Genomic DNA, 18,561 nt, shown 5'->3' on the forward strand with positions numbered 1-18,561 from the left:
CTCCTACCCAGTTCGCCTATCGCCCTGCCCACTCGACGGAGGATGCTGCGCTCTGTCTAGCCAGCCGTATAGCTCACAACACCGATCGTGGCATGGTCACATCGGTGACGTCACTGGACCTCAGTAAGGCGTTTGATTGTGTCCAGCGTGGTGCACTGATGTCCAAGCTAGGATGGTATGGGATGTCGACCCATTGGCTGGAGAGCTATTTCGCGAATCGGACCCAGACCGTGAAGGGGGGAACCAGCATCGAGGAGGTGCCGTTTGGTGTGGTCCAAGGCGGAACTTTGGGTCCCACCATGTTCAACCTGTTCATGAATGACCTTGTGGGCCATATTCAGTTCGGCTGGCTATCTAGTTATGCGGACGACAGCCAGCTAGTGCATTGTGCTGGACCTGATAATGTGACGCAGCTCAAACGTCACATAGAGTCCGACTTAGTTCAACTGTCTCGGTGGTTTCGCTGTAACGGGCTCAAAGTAAACCCCACCAAGACCGAGTTCCTGCTGGCTGGAACCCCAGCAAACACCGCAAGCGTATCAGATTTAGTTGTGAACTTTGATGGTGTGTCACTTCAGCACTCAGAAAGCATCAAGATCTTAGGTGTCCATTTCGACTGTCACTTAAACTGGGAAAAACAGGTTAGCTCAGTGGCACAGAAGTGTAGTGGTGCTATTGTTTCTATTCGGAAATTGAATTTACCTCGGGAGACAACCAAAATGTTGATTCAGGCGCTGGTGTTCCCCACACTCATGTACTGTCTTCCTGTTTGGGCCCCCAAATCAAAGACTCTCAGGAAACGGATCGAGAAGGTGTTAAATTTCGCAGTCAGAACTGTCACAGGGCTCCGTAAATTTGACCGCGTCACGGAAGCCCGATTGGAGCTAGGCTGGCCTACGTTCGACGCGATGATCGATCTGCGCGATGTGCAGCGAATCTATCATATAATGCGGCAGAGGGACGCATCTCGGCAGCTGAGGGCACTCGTTGAGACTCGGTCACAGGTATCGCTGAGACCGACGCGCTCCACCGCTGATGATACTATGCTACAAATCCCTAGGTGTCGTCTGCAGTGCACAAAAATGTCGTTCCCTCACCGAGCCATTGCGACTTGGAACCGCCTGCCACCGGATGTGAGGCAGTCGAGGGCGGCCAAGTTCAGGCGAAGCATACGCAGTTGTTTGGCGTCCAAATGATCCCGATAGGTATGTCAGTGTGGCTGTGTGACCTCTTACAATGATCTGCTCGCTTCATATTTTAACTTACTTTGATTGTGCTTGACGCTGGAGTGTAAGTGCCTGTGTGGTTTCTCCAAAGATAAGCAATACATACATACATACATACATACATTAACAGTGGGAGTTAGTCGGTTTTGACTGCAAGGGATTGTGAATAGTTTGTAAGAGTCAAACCGGTTGTGTACGTGAAGACAGTTTGTAAGAGTCAACCCGGATATGTAGAGAGTTTGTTTGTAAGAGTAAACCCGGTTGTGTAGACAGTTTGTCTGTAGATATTGACCCGATTGTATGGACAGTTTGTCTACATATAAGACCCAAACCGGTTGTGTAGACACTAGACAGTTTGTAAGAGACAACTCGGTTTTGTAGACAACTTGTCTGTGAGTGACTGTGAGGCAGCAGGCTGCTGGGTGGGACAGGGATTGGGGGGAGGGGACACTAGATGGGCTTTCACAGACCGATGGTACGGTGCTGTCTTGGAAGTGGAGACTTCTGGAAATTATCGTCTAATGTCCGACCTCTGATGACGTCACACCACGTCACACTGACGTCATTCCTTCCCAGCGACGGCGAGGAGGTGGCTTCTCCGAAGGGCGACACTCGTGACAAGACAAGTGACACCATCAGCACCTATGACGTCATCACCCCAACTGCGAAGGGGGCGGGGCCGGCGGGCGGCGACGTGCGAGAGGCTGCACCGCGATGGGCTTCTGCCATTTGCCTCTTGGACCACGAGTTGTTGAAGATGGTGCTGAGCAAGATGGACTGCTGGGAGATGTTCCGCGCCAGGCGGGGTAAGTGCTACAGCAACTGGCAATGTATGTAGGGCATTGTAGTAGCACGGAGTGTTGATCAATGATCATGCTTCATTATGACATGCTTACAGTCCTTCGTGGAGTTCTTCCTTTACCGGCGAAAACCGGCGAGCCGGCGAGCTCGGCATGGGACAATATGAAACCGGCGAGCTCGGCATGGGACAATATATCACATGCAGTCCAGCATAGAAGCCGAAAGGCACGGAATTCTAATGTGAATTAGGGCCGCTCGGAATGATATTTTTTAGAATGGCTACTGTTTATATATACAAATACAAACGCCATCTGTTATGAATATTGACGCTCCCGTCAAGGTATCGGTGCCGCCCGATCCCCATTGTTCCGTCGGTGCCGACAGTGTGCCGTCGGTGGCGGGCCGCCATCGACGATATCGTCGGCCACTGTCGGCGGGAGCTAACCGATCAGAAATCCCGCGGTGGAGAGGTTCCTGCGCCGGCCACGAGCCTAGAGCTCGTATTGAAGGTGCAGGACCAGCCGAAGATGACCGAACTGCAGGCGCCGACCGCTGAGACGGACACCGACCTCCGACTGGTCGGTAAGTACCGTGTGAAACGCGCTACACACGACCCGGTGCGCTGTATTCCGCTGTAACTGTCATACCATGTCCATATGATGAGCGATCACTTCTTCGGTTACTGGTGTTGCTTTATTCCAGCGGCCACCTGCCACGCCCTGGAGAAGGCCAACCTGCGCGGCTTCAAGCTGCGGGTCTCTGCCCTGCGCCGGCTGGCGCGTGCCAACGCCTCCAGTCTGCGCGAGCTAACGCTGCCGGCCGGTATCAACGACTGGCAGCTGGAGGCGCTGCTGGAGCCGCTGAAGGCTCTGGAGCGGCTCGATGTGAGCCCACCCGTGGACAGCTCCGGCAAGTGGCTGCGGCTGCTGCCCAAGTCGCTGAGGAGACTGGACATCACTGGTGAGAAGGGTCGTGGGGCTGGTGTTGGTGGAACACGTACATAAGTTTCTAGCACCGTTGCGTTTACACGTATTTGCGGCACTAGATCTCGAGAATGGCGTAGTCAAAAACTTCAGCCGCGAGTGGAGACGAGTGGACCGTCGTCCAGCGCCGACAGGGTGGTCGGCGCCCCCCGGCGCAGGGTAAGGCGCCACCCATCCCGCCCCGCCCCCCACCGCCTACGGCGGTGCAGGAGGCTCTGCGGCGGGGGGAGGAGGAGAGAAGGGCACGTGAGGCGAGGAGGGCTCGCCTCGTCCAGAAGGCCCTCGAGGCTAAGGAAGCCTCGTCTGCCGACTCCGCCTCCGGGAGTGCCAATGCGGCTGTCGCCGCTGACACCCCGGAGACACCTCAGGCGGGGACTCGGCCCATCATGGGTCCCCCGCCGCCTCCTCCACCTCCGCAGCGGCGGCCACCACCGCCGCTGCCAGAGACGCCTGTGTCGAGGACACAGGCCGCCGCCTCGACATCCCCGTCGGGGCGGCAACAGCCCTCCGCGGCTCCAGGGCGCCTCGCCAAGCGGCAGACGCCCCCGAGCTGGTCACCTTCGGAGGGCGACGCCCCCTGGTCGAAAAGGCCCCAGCCGGGCCCGAGTCATGCCCGATCTGCCTCTGAGGAAGGGAGGCTTCACCGAGAGGGCTCAGGGCACCCCCGTATCCGCTACGGGGGGGAGCGCCTCCTCGGAGTTAGAGGACCTAGTCTAGTCTTTCAGTCTAGTCATTTCCTCTTTTATCCTTTTATCTTTTTCGCGCTATTGCGCTCTTTTACCAGGTGCATTTCTCTCGGTGCTTTTTACCTTTTTGTGGTCAGTCAGGTATCTGTGTGCGCCTTTGCCTCATGTTATACGCGCCCTTTTTGCGCCTTTTTAACCACACCTTTTATTCTACAGTGGAACTGTAGAGGCCTTCGGGCCAACTACCAGGACCTACAGTCTCTTATCCGTTGGCGCACACCCCTTGTTTTAGGTCTCCAGGAGACCAAGCTAGCGCCAAACGTTACCTTTGCCATCAAGGGTTACTCTGTTTTTAGAAGAGACTTAGACACCGCGACCATTGCCCATGGAGGTGTACTTTTGGCAGTGCACCACAGTGTGCCCGCACGTCAGGTTCCGCTGCAGACTCCTCTGCAGGCGGTAGCCACTAGAGTTGATTTCAACCACCGGGAGCTGACAGTTTGTTCTTTATACCTTCCACCAGGTATAGCGCTCCCGGTGGTTGAGCTGCATCGACTTGTCGATGAGCTTCCACCTCCGGTCCTGGTAGTCGGCGATTTTAACGCGCATAGCTTGGTGTGGGGATGCGACACGACTGGCACTCGTGGTCGAATTTTAGAATCTTTTATCCGCGATGAGGCGCTCTGTATTTTAAATACAGGAAAGCGCACCCATTTTACCACTCCCTCCGGTCAAACATCGGCTCTGGACCTGAGCTTAGTCAGTCCGCGGCTAGCTCAGCTTTTTACCTGGTCCGTCCATGACGACCCACTCGGGAGCGACCACTTCCCAGTGTGGCTGGAGCACCAGGAGTCCCCAGTGTCAGGCAACCGTCCACCTAGGTGGAATGGAATGTTCGGAAGGCCGACTGGGGCGAATACCAGGCCGCCGTAGAGGCCACGGTTTTATCCAGAGCCGACGCCTCTGTGATGTCTACAGAGGATTTTACATGTTTACTCATTGACTCCGCAAACGGGTGCATACCCAAGACGTCGAGTCAGCCTCGTCGTCCTCCGGTCCCGTGGTGGACCAAGGAATGCGGAGATGCGATTCGTGCCAGGAAGCGCGCTTTTAGAAAGTTTGACCGGAGTAGTACTACTGAGAACCTCATCGCTTTTCAGAAAGCGCGGGCTTTTGCCCGTCCCGTTTTAAAAGAGGCAGAGGCTGTTTCATGGCGCACGTACGTGAGTTCCTTAAACCGTTTTACTCCTACGACCCAGATATGGGCACCCATGAAGCGCATTGAAGGCCGGTTCCCGTTCAGCTCTGTTCCGCTTCCGGTTTTAAGAGTGAACAACACGGACATATCCCACCCTTTAGACGTCGCAGAGACGATAGGCCGTGCACTCTATCAGCGCTGCCGAGGAGAGCCGTCCTTACGACCTGCACCAGCCGCCGTGGACTTCAGCACAGCTGAAAATTTGGTGTACAACGAGTCTTTCTCTATGGCTGAGCTCACGTCTGCCATCAGCTCGTTGCGCAGCGTCTCAGAAGGTCCGGATGCTGTCCACAACGACATGCTCCGTCATCTCCCGGCAGTTGCCCTCGAGGCGCTGCTAGCAACTTTCAATTCGCTTTGGGAGACTGGCACTTTCCCTGAGACCTGGCGGGAAGCCACTATCATTCCTATCTTGGAGGCTGGCAAGTCGGGACATGACCCTCTCCACTATCGGCCCATCTCTCTCACATCATCGCTTTCAAAGCTGATGGAGAAGATGGTTAATGTGCGTCTTAGCTGGTTTCTGGAACATCACGGTGTTTTTACAAACGCCCAGTGCGGTTTTAGAAAGCACCGCAGCTCGGTGGACCACATTTTAGCCCTCGACACCGAGATATGCACCTGTTTTACTGCAAAGACGCACCTTGGAGCATTGTTCTTTGATATTGAGGCGGCCTATGATACAGTGTTACGACACAGAATACTTTCCAAAGTACACAAGTACGGCATACGCGGCCGGATGGGCCTCTTTATTAAGAACTTTTTATCGGGTCGTCGGTTCAAAGTCCGAGTTGGCAGTAGTCTTTCGAGCAGTTTTACTCAAGAGAACGGAGTTCCCCAGGGCGGGGTGCTCAGTGTGGCGCTCTTCGCAGTGGCGATTAATGACATCGCTGATGATCTGCCGGTCTCGATCGGTAGATCGCTCTTCGTGGATGATTTTGCCATTTGATTTGCCGCTTCAAGCGCTCGGCATATGGCCAGACAGCTGCAGCTTGCGGTGACGCGGTTGGAGAGATGGAGTCGTGACAACGGTCTTCGTTTTTCAACAACGAAGACCGTCGCTATGCACTTTTGCCGCCGCCGCTGCGGCGACCTTCCCTTGGGAATCCAGCTCTATGGACAGGTGATTCCTATTCGATCGGTGGCGAAGTTTCTTGGGATCTTTTTTGACAGTCGTTTGACGTATAAAGAACATTTTAGAACGCTTCGGGAACGATGTTTTAAATCCCTGAACGTTTTAAAATGTGTCGCCCGCACATCTTATGGTGCAGACCGCAGGACCCTTCTTCTTCTATATCGATCTATTGTACGATCGAAGCTAGATTACGCTTCTTTTGTCTACGATTCAGCGAGTGAATCTAGCAAGAGGGTCCTGGATACAGTCCATCATGCAGCACTCCGAGTAGCCACCGGAGCATTCCGCACCTCGCCCAGGAGCAGCATTCTTGCTGAGGCGCATGAGCCGCCACTTTCACTCCGCCGTCAGATGTTGGGTATGCGGTACGCGCTGAAACTGCGCCAATTTCCTATGCACCCGACGTACCCATACGTCTTTTCTCGGCATGCCACCCGAAGTAACGGAAGGTTACGACCCTCGTTCGGAGTGCGCATGAAAGAACTGTTTTCAATAGCTGACATAGCATTGCGTAACGTTCGTCGTACCTGGGCTGCGCCCCCTCCACCGTGGAAAAGTGTCAGTCCACAAGTGGATCTTTCGCTATCTGCAGTTCCAAAGGGCAAGTTGCTGCCTGCAGAGGCACGAGTCCGAGCCTTGGAACACCTTGCCTCTTACGATGGTTTTATTCCTGTATTCACAGACGGGAGCGGGCTGTTCTTTCGTCGCTGGCGACGATACCCGTTCATTTTCGTTGCCATCTTTCGCCTCGGTGTTTTCATCGGAACTTGTTGCCATCGAGAAGGCTTTGTGTTTTATTGAGGTATCGGACGGACTTTATCGGACGGATACTTGATTTTATCGGACTCCCTAAGCAGCCTGTTGGCCCTACGGAGTTTTAATCCAGCCGACCCGATCGTTCAAGACATTTTAACTCGGCTTCAGTCAGTGGAACAATCGGGTAAATCTGTTCAGTTCTGCTGGATTACCAGTCACGTTGGCGTTCATGGCAATGAGCTGACAGACGCGGCTGCAAGGCGTGCTGCTGCAGCACCCTGCACTCGTCGGTTGCCATTGCCGGCGCGTGATTTTTACCCTGCTGTACGATCTTTTATTCTAACGGAGTGGCAGGCAGAGTGGCGCCTGCGTGGAGGCAGGAAGCTCCGATAGGTGAAGCCGACTCTGGAGCATTGGAGGTCTTGCTCGCAAGACAACAGGTCAAACGAAGTGATTTTATGCAGGCTCCGCATCGGTCATACGTATGCGACGCATGACCACCTTCTCCGCGGAGATGAGCAGCCCGTTTGCAGCGTGTGCGCCGTGCCTCTCATCGTCGCCCACGTGCTTTTATCTTGTCGACGCTTGGAACCGGACCGGACTCGCTACCTGGGCCGCATCGCTCCGGATATCACCGTCCGCCACTTGCTGGGTGACGAGTCACCCTGGGTTTTATCTGGCAACATCTTTTCCTTTATCCGTTCAATCAAATTCCAAGTAATCTACTCGATCTGATACCAATCCAACTAGTCCATACGTCTATTCTAATCCAGTCCTTACGCCTAGTCAGCTGTCTTTTACGATACGCTTGGAGTATTTTACCCTTCTTTGCTCTTTTTAACCAGCTTTTAGGTTTTTTTAAGCCTTTTATTACGTCGGTTTTCTTGTGACACACTTGCTTTACTTGTATATAGTTATGGGCGCAAAATGACCTTGTAGTCGGCGCGCCCTTAAGCCCCAATAAACAACAACAAAAACAAAAGCATTAACTTTCCTGAAATTGCTGCATATTTTGTGTTGTGAGAAATACTGTTAAAGGGACTATCCCACCTTCTAAAATGTTGTTAAAACCAGTTAAATTGTGCCCGACTTTATAGATTGGATGACCAGGAACACGGTTCTGGCATTTATTTTTCATTAAACATCTTAGGCTTCCCATATTCCAAACACAAACTTTCGAATATGTGACGTCACAGCCCAAAATTACCTCCTTCCCCAGGCCACATTACTGTCGTAAAGCTGATTCTTTTTACTCTGTAGGCACCACAACAAAGTTCAGACCAAGTTTTAAGCGATTTTTCAACGAACAAACCCATTTAAATCAGAATGACTAAACGAGGTGACGTCACACTAACGGTCGCTCCATGTTGAAGATAGGGCCTTGTACAAGGCCCATTTTCAAATGGGGAACGAATTTCTTCAACACCAAGAGGCCGCGGGGGTTGCAACCTAGATAGATAGTGGTTTCTGAACCTCGCCGCAAACTTGGCTATCTCAACTCAAACCCCATGTTAACCCTATTAGTGGCAGGCTCCTGGCTACCCCATATTAGTGGCAGGGGGGGGGGGGGGGGCTGTTTACGACCCCCCCTTGATATCTCGAGATCTAACCGGCCGATTTTCAAAATTCAAACGGCATTCGATTTGGCTCAACGAGATCTACATTTCTAAAAAAAATAAAATTAAAAAATGTCAATAGGGGGGTAGAGGGGGGTAAAAACGGACAAATTGCAGATACATTTTAGACTGTTTATCACGGCCAGGTTTCTGAACCAATGTTAACGCAACTTTTGCCGATCGATAGAGAATGAACCAGGAATTCACATGGATCCTAAAAATATGCATTTTCAAAAATCATAGGCAGATACAGATCATTGAGATTGGGGGTACACAAAAAGTATAGTACCTAAATAAGGTTTTTGTTGGTACTGTTTCTAAAAAGGGTGGCAATGGTCTTGTTATGTTACAATTTTCTTATGAGAGAACGACTAAAATTGTATTGGTCATGCATAGGCGGTGTCAGGGCACCTATTTTGGGAGGTAAAAAATAACCCCCCTTTTTGGACGCCTGGATCCGCCTATTATAGCAAAAACGTGTCAAAAGAGGATGCACAATAACTTTGTATATGTTATCACATGATACCTTTCATTCACTGTTCGTAAAACTGGTGCAGCATCGTGATCTTCGCCCAAATGACTCGCTTCACGAATAGGACCCCCAATTCCCAGTGCTCTGGAGCCGCCCCTGGTAAGGTTATGAACTTAAAATTTTCAGGGAATGTGCCCAATTTAGTTTTAGGAAAAGTCAGAAAATTTCAGCATCGTAGCTTCAGCGGTTTCGGAGATATTCCCGAAAAACCTGAGGGGTGGATAAAAACAACCCCCCCCCCTGCCACTAATAGGGTTAAAGGTGGGATAGTCCCTTTAAGATATCGTTTACCTAAGGTCGCGTCAATTTTACGCCCTCTCTGAAAAAAAAATTGAAAACCTCCCTTATGGACGAACGTCATTCTAAACACTTTCAAACATCGAATTACAAGTAAACATGACACACTGAACCGGAAAATGGCACCCGCGACCCCTCGCTATGTCCCTGAGGTCATCCCAGGTCACGAATGGTAATCAACAGTTTTCGCTAATAACAGCTTTCATGGTATAGGCACGCTAGAACGATGAAAATGTCTTAGATGTGTTCCGCTCGACGATGTGGATTACGGATCGACTGATATGCAGCACGCCCTGTCAGGCCATGGCCTTGACCTGAGGTCAAATTTTAAAGTTGACCTTTCCAGGTCAAATTATAGTTTATTCGATGTGTTTTGATGATAGGAATACGGTGCTGCTCAAAGTAAAGTTGTGCTAATTTTTTAGTAAAAAGTTGTTACCGAAAATCCGTTTCCACAAAAAACGTCTATTTTGACAGTTTCTGCCCTCTTGCAGCATAAACCGTAGAAGTTAGGTTAAATCTGAGAAAATTAGTCAGGAAAAGCGTTAAAAGAGCCATTGAGTGCGCTTTTTTCAGCGGGGCTCTATCCGTTCCTGAGCTATGCGCCGGTTTGTCGAAAATTGTCGAAGTTTGACCTGGAAAGTGGCGACACTATCTTTGGTGACCTCTGATGACCTGACCATTGACCTGCCCTTAAATGTGTCAGCAGTAATTTCTTCATTATTTTACGCTCTTTCGAACAGCACCTACAGCGTGTCGCTACGTGGCCCAGGAGGCCAGGAGCCGAGTTAGAATGGAGTTGGACTGGTCAATTTCACCACTGGCCACTTTGATCACTGGCCATGACGATCATTTCCACAAATATGGCCTACACATTCCTTGGACACTTCAAACACAGGACTCTCCATCCATATAGCCTCTTTTGGACAATATGAACCAGCTGGCCTGTGTGAAAATATCCTATTTGCGGCCAATTGGCCACAATAGGACAATGAAATTTTGGGACGTTATGAACCATGTACCCAAGGCACTGGTCATTTCGAACACTTGGCACATCCTGCCCTGGACATTATGAGCCACAGCCAGAATGAATGCTCCCCGTTCAAACACCCCCTCCCCAGCAGGGCTTGGAAATCTAGGACCTCAGAGGGTCGCGGGTTGAAAACGCCCCCTCTCGTCACGGCGCGGATTTACGGCTAATTGTATCCCTCTTCACAGGATCCGGGATGACTGAAACGCCGGTGGATCACCCCCGATGGCCGACGTCTGGACTGGATGTTGGTGTACAGCTAGCGACGGACACACTCCTGGACCAGCTGGCTGCTCTGGCGACCCACACAGTCACAGGGCTGGCAATAATTGGTGAGCAGCAGCATGAGTAAAGTATAGAAAGTTACGAAGTGTTGTGTATGTTGCATTATGAACGGGAGATGTTACTCTTCTGTTGTCTCAAATTACTCTAAAAGAATACAAAACTCATTGCGCCTGTCGTCCGGCTCTCGCCGGTATTGCATGCCTGTGGTGTCGCGACTGGAGCGCTAATTCATCGTTCGGTTAGGCACCTCAACAGCGACGAGCTCGATTTGCTCGAGGTTAACCAGTTAGAAGTGTGGCCCACATCAAGGAGTTCAGATTAATGCCGGTGCTTATGGAGAGCCCGATATTATGCGTTACGCACTTCGTGGTTATTTTATCTTGCTATCAATAGGTACTGCTGGGATCTGGGCCACGGTGATCGCAACGTGTGTACATATGCACTTATGGCTTCTGTATTTATATTTTACAGTGTCACCGTCCGTGACACCGGAGGCGACGGGACGTCTCCTGACTGCCCTCACCAGCTTGAAGGACGTCACTCTTCACGGAGCGGGCGTTATTTGCGACACTGTGCTACCCGCCCTCCACGGCTGTTCCCAGCTGGATACGGTGGAGCTCAGTGACACCCGGCCCCTCACGGACATCCCTGCCCTGACCCAGTCAGAGGTGGCAGCGGTCAGCAGGTCAGTCGGCCGGACGGCGCCGGCGGGTATTACATGCAACTGGATAGACCGCAATAACCCCAGAAACTGGGTATCCCTTGGAGGTTTACATAGTAATACGGGCACGGGGACACTGGAAATGGAAACAAACTCGCAACAGAAGAATAGGCATCCACAAGCAGACTTTCTGATTCAGGTGGTTGTGTTGATGCGATGCAAACAGACGACAGACGGACAAACGGACGGGCAGCTACATTATCTGGACTGGACTGGTATTAACCCTCGCATGTGTGCGGCGTTTGCCAGCTTCTAATGTGTAGGAGGGGGGGGGGGGTCGGTTGGACCCCCCCCTTGCCGTTTGGCCACTGGTCGAGCTAGAGCTTCGCGGAAAAAACGAGCGTAATGCCCGTGACGAGAGGAAGCCGATGATACCCAATTTTAAGGTCCTAGGTCATTGGTTGACCTTCCAGGTCAGGTCAATGACCCAAAGTCGGGAAAATCGGGACCTGTTAGAAAGTCGTAAAGTGTGGCTGCTAAGGGGTTTTTCGGGGTGCTGATCACGAATATCGTGTTAGTTTTGATCACAGATGATGTCTTGAAGCATTTAGACCAGGTCGGGTCAGGTCAGGTCAGGTCAACCAGTAGGCGTCGTGACGGGTATTCGTAGTACGTGTCAACCGCCTCTGACAGCTTCGTAACATGTTACGAAGTCACCAAAACTACTTCGTAAATGTTCAAATGGTTGCTAAATTCGAATTCAGCTCCAAAAACTAGCCTAGAAACATGTAAAACTCGAAAAAGTGACCCGAGGTCACCCGAGGTCACCAAAGATCAATGACCTGACCTGACCTTCAGGTGACCTTGACACACACGGGAGTAACATCAAATCACATGTTTGAACGTTTGAAACCACGAAAAGCTTGCAAACACGCGGCTAGTGCGAGCCGACATACGCGAAATCGCGATTCCGGCCAAACATGGTCTCGGAAAAGAGGTCACAGGTCAAAGGTCATTTGGGTCAGGGTCATGAAATTTTCAGGGTAGGTGTCAAATTGATCAATGCGAGGGTACTGAAAGTTTCGTCGCGATCGGCCGTTTTTTTACGCGAGTTATTCGCGAAAAACCATGGGGGGGTCCATCCGACCCCCCCCCCTACACATGCGAGGGTTAATATAGATATGGACATAATATTGGATGGCATAAGGCTCTTAGTATCGTGTGAAACATGTATAGCCAATTGCAGCACCAGACTGGGAACTTGAGGTAGCTGGAGGCACATATGTTCTGTTATGAACGGCATTGGAACTACATGGTGTATCCGTGTCGAGTCGCCCGCTGGTGCCACTGTGTGACTGTGTCCCGTATACTGACCTGTTCTGTTTTGTTGTAATCTGTTGCAGGATGGCAGTGACCTGCAGGAAACTGTATAGACTGTACATTGAATCCTCCACTGAAAACTGCCAGGCCGTCCTGACCGCCCTGCACGAGACAGACCTGGGATGTGACAGTTGCCAGTCCCGTACCATCAATTTCAAGGTCCCAAGTAAGTGACGGCGTCTCTGACCACCCACACCAGCCGACACGGCGCCACCGGCCTCTCGGACACGCACACTGTCACACGTGACGTCACCACTCACCAGTACTAACGTCACACTTGGTGACGTGTATCTCCGTTAGTGACGTCACAGTATCAGTATCAGCCCTCATGACGTCACGTGTCAGTGATACACGCATTGTCATTGTGTTCGTTTCTGGATCTGTAGGCGACGTCACGTCATCAGTCTGAGTTGCTCCATGTGACATCTCTAGCAATCAGTGTGTAATCTGACGTGCTCTGTTTCCAGAGTCTGTATTCGACAAGCTTACTAAGCCTCCCAATGGCAGCAAAATCTGCTTGCAGTACTATAACTAGACGACTAGCTTCCCGGTGCCTCGTCCGCTCCGGTGCCGGCGGCAGTGTCGGAACTCGACAACAGATGGCAGCACCGTGTCCCGTCGGCAGCGCTGTACGGGGCACAATACACATCAAGACCTTCATATCCAGAAGTACTTCGAGCCGCCCTGTCCCATCGGCTCAGGTCCGTGGGTACTTTACCGCCGTGCCAGGCTGGTTTGGACTGAGTGGCCACCTAAATGCTTGATCATTTGATTTAGGCACAGATTGCTACGTTTGTTGACACTCCTTTGATAGACAGTGGGTATGTTCAGTATCTGAGATGTATCACGTTCTGGGCCACTGTCCAGCCATCGGTAAACCGTTGTCACCGTGCCGGAGGTACCGCCGTGGTGACGTCACGTGTGTTTTGACTAGAGGTGGCAAAAGATGAAAATTTTGGGAACCAGACTCGAAACGAACCAGACCCGGCTGGACATTTCTGGGACCAGTCGGACCCGGTCTTAGTTGGAATCGCGGAACCAGTTGGACCCGTTCCCCAAAAGTCAATTAATACAAACTACTTTTAGGTATCATTAGTTGCATTATGTAAAACAGCCTACTTCCCACTGGGAATACTCATGAGCTACTGTGTGCAAAGAAACATTCACTTCATTCGCTTAATATTTTGCAATAGTGTGTGGTGCGCAAGATGTATAGTTTATGGTAGGACCCGGTTGGACCCGTCAGAAAATTTCCAGGAACCGGTCTGTTGGACCTGGTCCTCGGGTCCACATTTTGCCACCTCTAGTTTTGACATGACGTCACGCTGGCTCACACCGCTGTGCTGTTGTGTTGTAGTTTCAGTTTAGACCAGAGTTTCGTTGGAGCTAGCTGTGAGGGTGTCCGGTCCGGGCGATATCGGACCTCGCCCGTCACTGTGTCGGACCGTCGGTGGTCCGGTCGGCTGTGGTTGGTTTGGACCGGATATGTCCGGTTCGGTGTCGTTCATGGGATATTACGGGCTGATGGCGATTGAAATACACAGTGGTTCAGACGTTCAATACACAATATTACTGGATTTCCAAGCGCCACTATGTAGTGCCGTTATTTCGGGACGGTAACTCGTCAAAGGGACTGTAAGGCTTCTGACCATTATGCAATGCTTTGAACATAGCATTCCATAATGTCATACGAAGTTTTGATAAAAAGAAGTCACTTACTTGAAGTGTCGTGGAGCTCTGATGTCGGATGCTTCATAAAAAATGCGTGCAACTTCAGATTGCCTAGTATAAGTGTTCCGTGAAGATTAAGCCAAACCCAGAGACGTTATCAGCAAAAAGAAAAATCAGGTCATTTCCAGGAAACGTATCCCTCAGGGGACGGGGGAATCATACTTTTTACCCAAACCACCAGCCCAGCACTTCAGTTGACTGAGCCGTAAGGCTATACTGATTATCACACATGAAGTGTGTCTATGGTGATCAATGTGTCACCCAGCCGATGCAGTGCGGCACAGCCTACCACTGCAGGCAGCTGATTGCCCGCTGAGAAACGGTGCATCGTTCTGCCGTCAACTGTAGACTGTACAGTGTGTATTAGTTATATTACAGCTGTATGGACACAGCACGGGTGCGGATCCGGGACACCACACCATCGACTGGTGGATACAGGACACGGTCTAGTATCCAGCGGTGCGATATCGCCGGTGGTCGTTATTTCTTTTAGAAGGCTGGATACCGCCAGTGGACACTATTTCTTTTAGAAGGCTGGATGTCGCCAGTGGCCACTATTATTTTACTCAAGACTGGATATCGCCAGTGGCCATTATCACTTTTAGAAGGCTGGATGTCGCCAGTGGCCATATCACATACATAGAGGGGTCCAATAGGGCCTTTCGGTTGGTTTACTAACCTCTAAAACGTGGTGAATATTGACGTAACGTTTATCACTCAGTTCTAATCAATACCCTTACCTGAAAACGTTCGTGGTCCGATCATTGACCTTGGAAGTTTTGCATTGTTTAACCCGCGCCGGGCCGGGGGGGGGGTGTTTGAACACCCCCCTGCGGTTCTTCGCAGATATATCAAAAACGGCGGCTCGGAGCGCCGCCGTTTTTGGCATACCTGTTCATGCATCTTTTCCGCACATCTTGTGAAAAAAAAATTCAGACCCAGGGCTCTCAACGTCAGGTCACCAGGTCAGGTCAGGTCAAGTGACCTCACCTCAGGAAAAGTTTCAATCCTCGTCATAGCTACAGCGACTGAAGGATCGCCTTGAAACTTTCAGCGATTGATAAGAGTAACAGTATGTACAAAATGTTTAGATATCTCGGAATTTCGATATCGGTGACCTAAGGTCAGGTCAATTTTGCGACCTCTCCATCATACTCTGTAACAAATATTCAGTACACTATGGCATGAAAATCAATCAAGCGAAAACGTTCATGGCACCAAAATAGCTTTGCAGGACATCCGGCCAGTTCAGATTAAATTTGGACAGTCGATAATTTCTGAAAGCCGCACAGTTAAAAATCTCGGCCTCACTATGGACCGACATCTGACGTTCGGGGATGATGTTAGCCAGCTGGTTGGCAAATGTACCTACCGGTCTTTTGAGTTCGCTGTCCTATTCCAAGCATGTCACACGTGCCTGGACCGTTGCTTACATTGTGAACGCGCTTGTGGCTAGCTCTATTCGCTACTGCATCTCCATCTACGGGTCCTGTGGTAAAACAGAAAAACACCACAATCAGAAACTGTTCAATTTCTGAGCTCGTGTTGTGAGCGGCCGGCACAAATTTGATCACATTTCTGACGTGTTTCATCAACTCGGGTGGTTACACGCTGAGCTGCTTGTGAGCTACCATAGCACGCGCACCGACGGGGGGGGCGGATATCCGCCCACTGAGGTTTTTCGCGGATAGCGGGAAAACCGCGGCGTGTAGCGCCGCGAAATTTAGTACGACTATTCTCTCATCAATTTTACACTAGAGGTGTCAATCGGAACCGAAAATTTTGGAATTCCGAAAATTTCCGAATTCCGATTCGGAAATCGGACGGACAAGTGACAAACACATTGGACATATTCGGAAAACTAGTTGAAATTTACAAATTTCTTAAAAAAGTTGAAGTTCAAACTTATTTCCATCATCAATATGCAAATTGCAAAACATGTTATAAAAATTGGCAGGGGATAGGTGTTTTATACATCATTCATAATTATAGTGCAAGATGAACATTAACGTGATTGCATGTAGCGGGTAGCTCTAAGTCAAATAAGGTACATACCTACCTATACTGTGCCAACTTTTAACTCTAAATTTGAAAATGTGTTTGCAAATGGCAATTGCCAATAGATGACATTATTGTCAGCAAGCCCATCATGAGATAACACAGTTATGAATACCTATGATGTACAATCATAGACGTGTGGGAAGCACTAGACACCAAAGCAGTAAAGTAGGGAATCCAAAAATCAGTCGGGGAAACTGTGGTCAAATCTTCCATTTTTAGAAAGCCTTCCATTTTTGGAAGGATTTTCTATATATGGGTACGCACCTTCCAAAAATGGGTACGCTGACGACGTCATCGTACCCAAATATAGAAAATGGTGCGCATATGTTGGAACTTACCGATTTCCGCCGAACATGAGGCAAATGCGACTATCGCCCCTGGTCGCTTTCTATTCGCCATAGTGAAGTGTCCATAATCTAGCGTGGATGCCTAAATCCTAGCGTGGATGTATTTTAGGTAATTTTTCAAAGTAATGAGTCGTGGAAAATTGACAAAAATTTACCGACAAACGATGGTTTTATAAGACTTTATCAAACATTTTGTAAGCAAAAAGCATCAAAAACGAAAAGTAAATATCCTTAAAAGTACTTTAGTGACGGGCCATGCTTGTTCGATACCGCCGACTTTATTTACAGTGCGGAATTGTCTGGACAGAGTGCGGCGGTTTCGGGAGTGTAGTGGCGAGTAAAACTTGTATTTGTTGCCGTTTTCTGCATTTATTAGCATATTGTGTGGTTGATTTCAATTTTTTAAGGCTTTTGCCAAACATTTGGGTGGAGGTCTCGTCATTTTTCAATGTTTTTTCCGGAATATGGGACAAATTAAATAGGCGTTGCTGCGCCGTTTTCCGTGTTACTTTCTATCGAAGGAGCATGAATCTTCAATTTATATGAGGAATAGTAAGTTTAATTTAAACCATTTTTTGTCAGGGCTATAGCTGTGTTCCTCCTGGTTGGTTATTGACCAGCTGTTTTCTCTTCTGAATTTCTATGTGTCCTCTAGAAGTAGAAAAAGAGAGCAGTGCGCCAGGACACCATGCTATTATATCACTATGTACATTGACATAGCATGCCTGTATTACCAACACTAGCACTGCTGCTTCTCCTTATATCAATGATCATAAATGGCAAAATCAACTATTAATGTTACACATTTAAAAAGGCCGTAACTTAAATCAAAGAATGTGAATCGCAGTTGGGAACACTGAGATTAGACCTTCCAATTTTGGAAGCCTTCCATTTTTGGAAAATGCATACCCATTTATGGAAGGTCCTTCCAAAAATGGAAGGCTTCCAAAAATAGAAGATTTGACCACAGTTTCCCCCACTGAAATAGATTTGCCTTACTTGAAAGTTAACAGAAAAGAGACTGAAGAAAATTGCAAATATCAAGGTGTGCAAAGTAGCACAAGAGTCTTACCTAGAACCTCCTATCATAAAGTCATCCCCTTCTCTTCTACCTCTTCCCCCCCAAAAAAACTCCGTGCCGAAATATCGACTAAAATGCTACATATTATGCAAACAGCCTATCAATAAACAGATTACCAAAAGATGATGAAATGCGGCGAAAGCGTCATAAATGTCACTTAAGGAAAGATGGCCCCCCGATGAGAATCAGAGGAGACAAAAAAAATGACGTCTTAAACAATAAATACAGTCATTTTGCTTCACAATTGAATAATTTTCGAAAAATTATATTCCTTTGCAATAAATATTGAATTTTAATCAAACAACAAATGGTGAATGCACTTCAATAGGACAAATGAAATGATAATGACGTCATATTATTGATTTACTTTCACATCATCGACTCAAGGCCGGATACCATGTTCCATGCTACCGAGAATGGTAGCATGAAATGTGTTTTCATTCTACCAAGAATGATTACAACTTCTTTTTGCTTGTGAATTTTAGTGAATTTGTGTTAAATCATAGCAAGTAATTTTATTTTTTGTGATCGCTTATTCTTTTGGATTTAGAGATGTGTGGCTCAGTGAAGAGCACGTTTCTTCCAGATGTACCTTTCTCACATGTTCTTCTCACATTAACTATTTCAATTTTGCTTTTGCAAGAAGCTCAAACTTTACATCTCAGCCAGTGTGATATAAGATGAAGATATGCATC

General features: G+C 49.2%; 1 protein-coding gene across 5 annotated transcripts in view; it reads left to right on the forward strand.

The window, feature by feature from the left end:
* The window catches only part of LOC122392581, a 158,099-nt gene that overhangs the window by 58,651 nt on the left and 80,887 nt on the right, over positions 1 to 18,561 (forward strand). Inside the window, exon 1 of one of the 5 annotated variants that reach the window (XM_043387630.1) lies at positions 17,066 to 17,118. The exons of 1 other annotated variant lie outside the window; for it this stretch is intronic. The gene's annotated coding sequence lies outside the window, so the exon portion shown is untranslated. Of the gene's footprint in view, positions 1 to 17,065; positions 17,119 to 18,261 lie in introns of those variants that run through there. 3 more of the 5 variants (XM_043387633.1, XM_043387628.1, XM_043387632.1) reach the window with 3 other exon arrangements.

This window comes from Amphibalanus amphitrite, unplaced genomic scaffold (assembly GCF_019059575.1).
Source record: "Amphibalanus amphitrite isolate SeventyFive unplaced genomic scaffold, NRLGWU_Aamphi_draft 000492F_arrow, whole genome shotgun sequence".
NCBI lineage: Eukaryota > Metazoa > Arthropoda > Thecostraca > Balanomorpha > Balanidae > Amphibalanus > Amphibalanus amphitrite.